The sequence below is a fragment of the Sceloporus occidentalis genome, unplaced genomic scaffold (genome assembly GCF_023333645.1).
Source record: "Sceloporus occidentalis isolate IW3139 unplaced genomic scaffold, rSceOcc1.0.p SCAF_5, whole genome shotgun sequence".
NCBI classification, from domain to species: Eukaryota; Metazoa; Chordata; class Lepidosauria; order Squamata; family Phrynosomatidae; genus Sceloporus; species Sceloporus occidentalis.
In genome coordinates this window covers 106,139,690-106,151,842 of record NW_028316985.1, presented here as the reverse complement: position 1 = coordinate 106,151,842, position 12,153 = coordinate 106,139,690, and positions in this window count along the sequence as shown.

Below are 12,153 nucleotides of genomic sequence, written 5' to 3'. Positions count from 1 at the left end.
AGAGATTGTTAAAAGAGGGAGAGAAGCGTTAAAGCTATTCTTTGAAGAGAATTGGAAAGAAGATATAGATATAACAACAGTATGGGAAACCTCTAAAGCATATATGAGAGGTTTCTTCATACAACAAAATAGCATAATTAAAAGAAAGAAGAGAGAGAAATTAAACTTATTGTATAAATTACTACAACAAAAAGAGAAAGAATTAAATAGTAATCCAACAAATAAGATTACAATGAAAGAAATCAATACTCTTAAGAAGCAAATAGAATTGGAGGAAAATGAAGAAATACAGAACAAACTAAGATACATAAAACAAATACACTTTGAACAAGCTAACAAACCAGGTAGGTGGTTATCCTATAGGTTGAAAAAACAAAAAGAAAGAAACATTATATCAGAAATTAAAACAAAAGAAGCTACTATAACAATGGACCCCAAGAAAATTAAAAAAGAATTTCAAGAATTCTATGCCTCCTTATATAAAGAAACCAATATACCAAAAAAAGATATTCTAGACTTCTTAAGTAAGGCAGATTTAAAAGTATTTAACTCGCAGCAAAGAAATCTATTAAATAGCCCCATAACTGTGGCAGAGATTATTGAAGTCATTAAGAGAGGGAAGAAAAGGAAATCACCTGGTCCAGATGGATACCCTATAGAATATTATCAAAAATTCGAGGATCAGCTGATTCTTCCACTGCAGGCAACAATGAATGCCATAGGAAATCAAAAATATCCGGTTACATGGCAACAAGCAAATATCACTCTCTTACTGAAAGAAAACAGAGATCCTAAAGATGTCAGAAACTATAGACCGATATCCTTGTTAAACACGGACTACAAACTCTTTTCAGCAATATTGTCAGATAGATTGAAAAAAGTTCTTAATGAATGGATCCAAGAAGATCAAGCTGGTTTTTTACCAAAAAGACATCTTAGAGACAACATACGTATCGTTTTGAATACTATTGAATATTTCGAAAGACATAACGAAAAAGAGTTAGCTTTGATCTTCATGGACCTAGAGAAAGCTTTCGATAACATTAGCTGGCAGACACTATTCACAATGTTGGAAAAAATGGAAGCTGGGGATAAATTTCAAGTATGGATTCAAGAAATTTATAAGAGGCAAAAGGCAAAACTAATTATAAATAACAGTAAATCCGAAGAATTTGAGATAAAAAGAGGAACGCGTCAAGGTTGTCCCTTGTCACCTCTTTTATTTATTTTTGTGTTGGAGGCATTAAACAATAGAATTCGAGTAGAAAAGCAAATACAAGGTTTGAAACTTAAAAAAAATGAATACAAAATGAGACTTTTTGCAGATGATGTAGTATACATTCTTGAGAATCCTACAAATAGTATTGAAACATTGATTAATATATTACAAGAATTTGAAAAAATATCTGGTCTTAAAGTAAACAAGGATAAAACTAACATGTTGACTAAAAATATGAATGAAGAGGCTATAAGATGTTTGGAAGATAGGTCTGGTTTTAAGGTAGAAAAAAAGGTGAAATACTTGGGAATAATACTGACCAATAAAAACACGGATCTATTTCATAACAACTACGAGGCGAGCTGGAAGAACATTAAAAAGGACTTGTGTAAATGGGGGACGTTACAACTTTCTCTGTTGGGGAGAATATCAGTGGTACAGATGAATGTCTTGCCAAAGATATTGTTTTTGTTTCAAACCATACCGATTTTACATGTATTTAAACCTTTGGAGAAATGGCAGAATTCAATAATGGAGTTTATATGGAATAAGAAAAAGGCTAGAATCAATAAGAAAATAATGTATGATGAAAAATCAAGAGGAGGAATGGGGGTGCCCAATTTGAAAATGTATTATCACTCTTCTGTTCTTTTATGGTTAATGGATTGGATATCTTTAGAAAATGAGCAGTTATTGACGTTAGAAGGTGCGAATTTAAGATTTGGGGTACATGGCTATTTATTTTATGATAAAGATAAAATTCATAAAGAAAGTAAACACCATGTCTTAATAAAAGCCATGTTGAAAGTATGGAGAAAGCTAAAACCAAGACTTTGTAATCAGCTGATTCAAAGCTGCTCGCCTCATGAAGCCTATTTTGGGAGGGAAAGTATTCCAAAAAAAAAATGGTTAAGATATGCTGACATTACTAAAGAAATACAGGGCGAAATTAAGTTTAAGACACAGGAAGAACTATATGACTCAGACATAACATGCCACTGGTATCTATACAAACAACTTAAAGAAAGATGGAAAATTGATAAGATACAACCAGGCATAATGGGGAAAAGAACAGAATGGGAGGAGATAATGGATAAGGGGAAGAAAGGGGCTATCACTAGATTCTACAAAATGACACTCCGTTGGGATACGGAAGAGGAGGTAATAAGAAACAGTATGGTTCAATGGGCACAAAATGTAGGCCATAACATAGCGTACGAAAATTGGGAGAATATTTGGACTAAGGGTCTAAAACATACGGTAAACCAAGAGTTAAAAGAGAACATTTATAAGATGACATATAGATGGCACTTGTCCCCACAAAAAATTTCTTTGATGTATAAAAAGAATAGTCCAGAATGTTGGAAATGTTTGAAAGTAACAGGCACATACTATCATATGTGGTGGACTTGTGCCGCTGCTAAACAATATTGGTTGAATATACATGAAATAATAACTAAGGAACTGAATATCCAAATATCATTTCTCCCTGAAATATACTTATTAGGTATGGTGGGGAAAAATCTGGAAAAGCAATATGGCAAAGTACTCTTCTACCTACTCACCTGTGCTAGAATTACATACGCGAGTATGTGGAAGTCAAGCCAGACCCCATCTACGGAAAAATGGACAATGAAAGTCTTCCAAATGGCAGAGATGGACAGAATGACTTGTTGGATGAAGGAGAAAAACGAAGAATCTATAAAGGCAGAATGGGAGCCCTTTTACAAGTTCATAGAAAAGAAGTGGAAAAATGTTATAGTAATATGAAATATGTATGTGAATAGGTAGAAATGTAGAAAGGTTAAGAATATAAGGAATCTAGTTAAAACTTAAGTAAGTGGAAATAAGGTGAAAATGTAGATTTAAGTAACGATTTGCTTGAAACATTCGGACAAGATAGTATTTCTAAGAGAAAGTGTAAATGGAAAAAGGGATGGACGACTGTAAAATAGGAAATTCAAATTGTTATACTTAATTAAATTTAATTAAGATAATTGTACATACTTTTGATGCTAATGAATACCTTGATTTAACTGAAAATAGGGGGAAAATTTACTCATTAAGATAAAAGACTAAGGTAAATAAATACGTAGAGAAAATGATAACATATATATATATAGATATAGCTAATGAAAACATCCTCTCCTTATGTGAAGGAAACATCTGAAAGGACATGTTAGATAATACAAATGAAAAATTATACATTTAAATAGAGATTCCCACAGTTGGAAGTGCAATTTATGTTAATTGTAATCTTAAAATAATGTCTGTAATTGATTTGTGTTACCTGTATGTTTGTATGTCATATGTCTGTATAATAATTAAAAAAAAAAAAAAAAAAAAAAAAAGATTATAGCAAACTGTCAAATGTGGTTGAATTTTAACCTTCTGTGAACCCTGTAATGAATTTCTTGGCATTCGTTTCTTTCAAAGACCATAAACAAAATGCCTGGAATCATCATTGAGACTTGTAAATAGATCAGCCATATTACATACTCCAAGTTGTTGCTTTATAATTTTCAGGGTCGTTGGATTGCCCAGACTTTAATCACAAATTGTTGTTCCCATGCCCAGGAAAATATTTTCATTCCCACGTCTGTGTGTGTACTGAGTAAGCATTTTAGCTGTTAAGGATTCTTTATTTAAAAAGAAAAGAAAAGATGAAGACAAATTTTTGCTGGGGGAATAAAAGCTTCTCATGAAAGATTGCTATTGCCAAGATCAAGGAGCCATGTTTGTGTGTAAATTCCAACTGGGGAAAAATAAGATGATGTGCCCACTCATCCTATGTCATAACCTAGTTTCAACTCTGTCCAGCTGAATTATGGAGATTGTCTGGTCTACAACATGACCAGGAAAGCCCTTTCACCAAACATCAAGTCCAAATGTGTTAATTCATCTTCTGCTACAGAGCTTCTCTGTTCTATTTCTCTGATTCTGCTGATAGCCACAGACATCATTTTGATATAAAACAGTCCTGAAGTTGCATGGAAAAGAAATACTTGTCAGGACTATCAAGGTACTGTTGGATCCATTCTTCAGTGGGGGGTGGGAGTAGGAAACATAATGGTCTAATTTATTATAATCATTTTAAACCCAAATATTTCATTAAAAATCTCTTTTGCAGAGTGAATGTCTCTGTAGAGCAAAGGAGAGGAGAGACAGAGAGAATCATTCTTTGGAGGCAGGATAAGCAGAAGGACAAGACAAAATAACCAAGATAACTGTGAAACTCAGATCAAGGCCACTGAAAGATAGATTGTGTGTGATGCTGTTTAATAACAGAGTGGGGGAAAAGTTGCTCCCCACCTTCTTCCAACTAACAAGACAAGCTATTGTTCAGTGCTAGTGCCTATGCTTTGTGTGCAAAAGGCTAGGAGTCCTTCTTCAAAGACATTACAATGTAGAAAATTGATTGGGGGGGGGGGGGGACAGATCATTGCTGGTCTTAGGCACTTGTGAAGCAGGGCTAAGGAACCAGAAGATAGGAGCCAGACATACGGTAACACTATTGTACAAATCCAGCCCTGGTCTAGAAATCCTTGTATAACTTCCAGGAGGAGCAAAGTCTACTAATGGTAAAGAAGAAAAATACACTAATATGGATTTATTGAAGTTCACTTAGGTGGTGAGGATGGGCTTGCTTCTATTTAGAATTGTGTCCCTATTACTTCCGTACAATCCACTTTGCACCCTCAGGTCCTCTGGGAGGAATTTATTGCAACCCATAAAAACCAGACTAATGGCAACCTCCCAGAGGATGTTCTCCACTGCCACTTCCAGACTGTGGAACACCTTGCCGGAGGAGATCTGTCAAATAACCAGCCTAGACAGCTTCAAAAAAGCTGTCAAGATGGATCTCTTCCACCAGGCCTTCCCAGAATAGTTCAATCTAATTTCTCTACTCTCCCTAGGTTATGTAACCACTGCCTCTACTAGAAAATTGCTGTCACTTGAACAGGTTTGATTTTTAAACTGTATTGTATTTAATCCTGTTTCGAGGGGGGGGGAGCAATTTATTTATGGAAAGTATGTATTATTCCAACATATTCTAGTCATGTAAGCCACCTTGATTGCTGCAGAAGAAAGGCGGGGTATAAGAAAAAAATATTTATTGTTTTTAGGAACTTCACAAATATAACAATCTGGCATGACTGGAGTTACATCCAGCATATCTCTATCAGCAGACAGTGTTGCTAACAAAATGTCTGTTGCTAACCCAAATCCTTGCAAGAATTTCACTGAATAAAATTTGTTGTAAGAAGTGTCAATTCAGTAAATTCCTACTTTTTTTTTTTTTTTTGAAAGCCACAGGAATGGCTTAAATCATATGAGGAGAGGGAAGTCATTGCAGCCATACAAAATTCTTTAATATCTATGAAAAAATATTTATATCAGCCATGGTCATTGTTTGACAAAGAATAAAAGCTCTAAGTCTATCATCCTTGTCTTCCAGTGCTCCAGGTGAACTAGGATCCAAAACCCACTGCAGAAATAATCGAGTTTGAAACCACTTTAACTGCTCTAGCTCAATGCTAGGGAATTCTTGGAGCTGTAGTTTTGTAAGACATTTAGTCTTCTCTGTCAGAGAATTCTGATGCCACAATAAACTACAGTCCCCAGAATTCCCTAGCACTGAGCCAGGGCAGTTAAAGCACTCTCAAACTGGATTATTCCTGCAGTGTGTTTTGGCCATGTGTATTGGTAACCCAGTTACAGAGCTGACTAGTCCTATCTACACTGAATATAATTTTGAATACTATATTGAAAGACACCTATAGAGCACATACAGAGTGTGTGTGTGTGTGTGTGTGTGTGTGTGAGAGAGAGAGAGAGAGAGAGAGAGAGAGAGCATTCTTGACTGTCTAGTTTTGGGAAATCAGAACACAGAGTCCCAAAGATCTGCAAATTCTTGCTTCCCTATCCCCCTACTTAAATTATTGACTGGTTCCCTTTTGTCACTTATCATGTTTCTAGTTTGTCAATCAGGGGTCCTTTTACACTATACAGTTATAGCATTGTATTTCCACTTTATCTGCCATATCTTCACCTTATGGAATCCTGGGATATCTGGTTTAGTGAGGCACTAGGCCTGCCTTGTTGTTGCTGTTGTTATTGTTGTTGTGTGCCTTCAAGTCCTTTCTGACTTGCCAAAAAGTTTTCTTGGCAAGGTTTTTTCAGAGGACGTTTTGCCATTGCCTTCCCCCGAGTCTAAGAGAGTGTGACTTGCCCAAGGTCACCCAATGGGTTTTATGGAAATCGAATCCAACATTAAAACCACTATGCCATGCTGGCTCTCTAAGAATGATAAATAACCCTCCCTAAACTGCAAAACCCAGGATTCCATAGTATGCAGCCATGACAATTAAAGTGGAATCATAGTACTATAACTGTGTAGTGTGAAAGGACTCTACATCTCTTTGTGCTTCAATATCCCTTTTTTCACCATACTCAGGTTGACATAAATGGAGTTACTTCTCTGTTTAACACATATCCCTCTAGTAGTCTAGTAAAGCCAGTTGCAGAAAAGAGATGAAGACAGCAGCCTTGATTGTACAAAGCTAAATTTCTGCTTGAGTGGAGATCTATGAGGTTGGTTTGCATACAGAACCACTTCATGTGCCATTGGACTATGCAGTGCCTTGTTATCAGTACACACGTTAGCTGTGGAACATTCATCCATTATTATTGTTGTTGTTGTTGTTGTTGTTGTTTATATAGCGCTGTAGATTTGCACAGCACTGTGCTAGACAGACACAGTCTCACTTCCACACCCCTTGGTAATGGCTGTTCATGTAGACACTTACAATTCTTGGTCATTCACTTCATTTGTCCATTCTGCTCCTCCCACTAGTGTGCATGGTCAGAGAAGTTAAACCATCAAGAGAGTTTTTTCTTCACTCTTTCTTTCATCTGTCCCCTATTCCCATTCTCTCTTCTTTCCCCTTTGATCCCATGTTCAGTTTTGTGGGCACTATTGTTGTGGTTTTAATGTTATTATTTTAAACAGAACTGCTGTCTTTTATTAATGTTGCAATAGACTCTGAGTATTCCAGTTAAAAAAATAGTATACAAAGCCAATAAATAAATTATCATTTTAAACAGGCAACCATCCTTTGAGGCAAGTTAGTTAAACTCTTTAAAGGAGTGGCTTGGGGAGGGATTACAATTTCTCTTATTGTTTTTTTAAAATGAAATATATACTTCTGTGCAGCTATAAATCCCCTGAATAGGTAGAAAATATGACCAGCTTTATGTGACCCAGTTTCCCTTTGAAAAAGCAGACACTAACCACACAAATACTCTGTTAAGAGGGAGGTTCTACATAACTATAGCTCCTGCCATATTGCAGAATTAATGTAGTCAGACACCATTTTAACAGTCATGGATCCATTCTATGGAATCCTGGGGTTTGTAGTTTCTTGTGGCACCAGAGCTCTCAGACAGAGAAGGCTAAATATCTCACAAAACTACAATTTCCAGAATTTCATTGCATGGAGCCATGGCAGTTATAGCCGTGTCAGACTGTATAGCTGCAGCCTATGTTAGCTCAAGTGTCTTCCACACAACTGAACAGTTTGCAGGTGCCCATCATAAAACTAGATTCCTCATCTATTATCCAGTTGCTGCTATCTGCTGGCCTTACAAATGAATTTTTCATAAAATCATTTCTATTCCAGGTATTATGCTGATATAAATTGGGCTTTTGATCATGAAGCAGAGAAAAACTCATATTCATACATACACAGTTCTCAGCTGATTACTTTGTTTCTCAGAGAACAGACAAAACAGCTAGTTGAGCATGGCTGTGACGCCTTTGTGACTTAATGCTTAAAGTGAAATCAGTAGACTACTTCAACTGATACCCATCAAGTGTTTCATTCTTAATCAAGTGCAGTGGCAGAACCAGGCACAAGCTCTCTTTGTGGTGTTATAAACAATTATATTCCCAGAATGTGGGATACAGACAATTGATCCTATCTGCCTTTCTAGTAATTTTTAACTTCCTTATTTACAGAGCAATTTTCTAATCAACCATAACAGCTCCATTCATTCATCCATATTTTATATAATTTATAGGGAAGTGCAAAAACAAACAAAAAATTATCCAGGTGACTCACAAAATAATGATAGGAAATGGGACATTGAAAGAACACCTCCCTACTATTTACAGATCTACTAGATTCAGAGCTTGAAAACTGCCAAAGGTTGGAAAAAGACCGATCTTGCAAAGAGGGTATTCCTGTCTTTCTGCTTTTTTGCCCTCTGTAGTTTTTCAGGTTCTATGAAGAAAGAAGGATATAACTGACTCTGATACATCATGTAGCTGTAACATGAGCGACTCTGCAGAATAGATGGTGTTCTGCCTAGCAAAATATAGAGATGGCTAATAAAACATACGACTGATCTTAGGGAGTTGACACCTCCTTCTGATGATGGATAAATGATCTCAGAAACAGTCAGGGAAAATACTGGAACAAAAATTGGCACAGCAATTCTTACTCCCAAGTCTGCTTTGCATGGGGCTCTGTCTGTAGGAGGAACATGCCCAACTTGGAGTCTCCAGTTTATACTCACACAGAGAGCATGGGTTTAATCTGCTGTCAGCAGTGTTGCAGTTGTCAGTAGCTGTTTGAAAGATGAGCAGTGGAGATCAGCTGAATCCAAGCTTGTCCCCAAGGTCCCAGACTGGTTTGGACTTTTTTTTTCTGTTGAAACAAATAGGAGTGAAAAGGAGTGAAATATGAGAGATATGACTCAAGACAAATGAAGGTAATCTCTGTTTGGCTTGTTCTTTCTTTCACCACATCTCTATCTTCCATGAGTGGGGAAGAATCCACCATTTTACCTTGCTTAAAATTACCTGGTAAGTTATAAAAGAAGGATGAGGAGAATATCTAATAAAGAAACTATATTTTGGCCTTAATCCAATTGCTTATTTCAGCAAGAGCTGACCCATTGCAACAACTGCTGAATGGTAAATCAGCACTTGCATAAATCCCATGGATTTAAATACTATGGTCTCCTTGACACTTGCAAAGGGATTTAGGTCTTTATTTAGGGAAATTGCCAGTGACTGTTTTGATGTCAGTGGAAGGTGGAGCTATTCTGGGTTGTTATTCAATGTATAGGAGCTATCCAAGGTGCTGAATCTAATTTTGAGATAGTGTCCAGCATAGCTGCTTTAAAGTTCTGACTGATAACCAAAGAAGATCCATGTACCCCAACGTAGAAACCACTGGTTACCACTGCCCAATGAATTTTGAGCTTGCTGCTGTTTTTCAAGGGTATTTCTGAGCAAAAATGTGTAAAATAATCAAGTATGGTGTAACAATGTCTCATCATTACATGCGCTACGTCCCTGATGGCTGGTCTATTTAAACAGTATTCAGAAAACTTACTTTCTATTTAAAAAAGCATAATTAAATGTATTTATTTTTTTAAATCCTTTATTATAAAAATAAGTTTTATAAATCCACTTTAGATAATACAAATATGTAGGTTCCATTTTATGTTTGGGTTTTGTATGAGCTCCACAAAGCCAATGTGGTGTAGTGGCTTGACTGTTGGACTGTGACACTGGAGACCAGGTTTCAAATTCCTGCTTAGCCATGGGATCTTAGAAAATCCTTTGATAACTTGACCTTAGGGTTGCCATAAGTTGGAAATGACTTCCACATCTACACAGTGCAAATAAAATACAATGTACAGAGTGATTTGTGGTGAATCTGGGCCTTTTCATCATCTCAGGGCTTTAATTCAGGGGGGGAAAATGGGAATTTATCTTTATTTTGAATGGAAAAGCCAGATATTCAATAGTATGTGTGGGCTGCACTCCATAGTGATGTCAATGTGAGGCTTGTTCAGAAATACACACATTCACATGCATGGGGGTGGGGTGGGGTGGGGTGACAGAGCAGTCACAGCCATGTAGACTGCAATTTTATTTGACTGGAGTGAATTTGAATGGGAACACTGTGTTGCCAGTTCTCCCAAACCTGCCTTGGTGTGTGTGTTGATTGTGAGGAAAAGGAGGTGTTTGCTGTGGATCGTGGTAACTGGAGGTAAGCCAGGTTGTCCTGTCAGTGTAGATGTCCCTTTAGACTGTGCACCACCTAGACTTTGCCCTTGGATCTCATCCTACTTCATTCAGAACAATATGAAAAAGTGAACTAAAGAAATTGCATCTCATCTGTAGCTTGAAATCCTAGCCCAATGACACTTGGAATTTCACAGGTTTTCTGCCCTGTTATAAATATTCATGCTTTGCGTACTCATATCCATATCTTGCATATACAAAGGCTATTTGAGCATGAAAGCATGAAAGGTACTCCATGAAGTCCTTCAAGTACAAAAATTTTGACATAGCATAGCACAAAAAGAGAATCACATGTAAATTGTTCTCAAGTAGGAAAATGGATATATTATTCACATCTCCATGGTAACTAGCTATATTTACTCTGTTTCTATCCCATCCCAAGTGGCTGATCTTGAACAAAGTTAATTATAAAAGGTTACGAATAGGAGATCCAGTGTGAAAGATGTAAAAAAAAAAAAAAAAAGACAGAAGTTTGTAATTAAAATGCCCATCCAGGTGGAAATCAGGTGATCTTGATCTCCCGTCCATTTTTTTTTCCTGAGAAGATAAGAATTTAAACTGGAACTTGGCTCCCAGTCATTTCATTGCAAACATCAAGGCATTCATTCCTGGTCACGTTTTTGGCCTGTCCTCCTCTGCTAAGCACTGCAATGTAATCATCTCCAGTGTCAGTAACAAACCTTTGTAAGATATACACAAACAAACCTAAAGACCTTCTAGAGCAAACCCGCATGGGAAAGAAATTTTAGCTCATGCTTTGTGGTGAAAAATCAGCAAAAGCAGCTTGATAACATCCGATTGCAATCGAGCAAGTGTAATCTGAACAATCCTGTGTCCAAAGTGGGAGAAACTGAAATGCACACTGATTCACTTCTTCCTATGTCATGTGCCTCATCATTAATGTTATCAGTACATGTGTTAGCAATTTAAAGCAGTGCAAATCAAAGGACAAAATCCAACTCTGTTGCTTGAGCCAGACTTCATCCTTCTTCCACGTCATTGAGTCTGACTAAATATTTCTTCTGGCTTTTACTTTCTGTTCCCTTGTTCACAAGACTTTAGGAGTTGTTGGAGTATGGACAGAGCTGAATCTGCAATTGGATGATGGTGTATGATGCATTTATTCAGCCTTAAATATATGAAATTCGGTTAGGAGAGCATCAGTGTTGGTACAGGGTAAAAAAATAGATCAAGGGAGCACACATAGCCCTCTGTCATCATCCCGCCTTTAGGGTTGAAAAGCGGGGTATAGATGCCATAAATAAATAAATAGCTTAAAAGCAAAGCACATGCATTGCTTACATAAGTGCAGGAGGCAATATATAATGCTGCCACATTGAACTTGATTAACACTGTGTCTTTAATAACCCCCATTCTCCTCATTTTAGTAATTAAATCTGTTTAACTCTTAGACAAGGTTTGTGATGGAGTGCAGAATCCATAAATATTTAGACAGCATCTCCAGAACTGAAGTTGTCCCAATTCCTGAATTTAAGAAGTGTATACACTACTGTATCCTTGGAAACTCATCAACAAAACATTGGCTGTACAGCCCTCAGTATTGCTGAGAATGGCTGCCTCTCTGAGTTTAATATTAATGATGTTTAGAATCTTCTTAGTGAGATTGTATACACACACACACATGCGCACGCACATCAACCCTTTGTAGACAAACCAGCACCATCTAGCAGTATTTAGAAAATGCAGAGGTTTGAGCAAAAAACAATAAAAAAGAAGCTTAAATCCAAAATGGTTTAAAGAATCTCTCCCAGGACTCCTAAATAGCCCTATTAGGTTTGGACATGTTCTGTGAACATGTAATGCTCAGTGA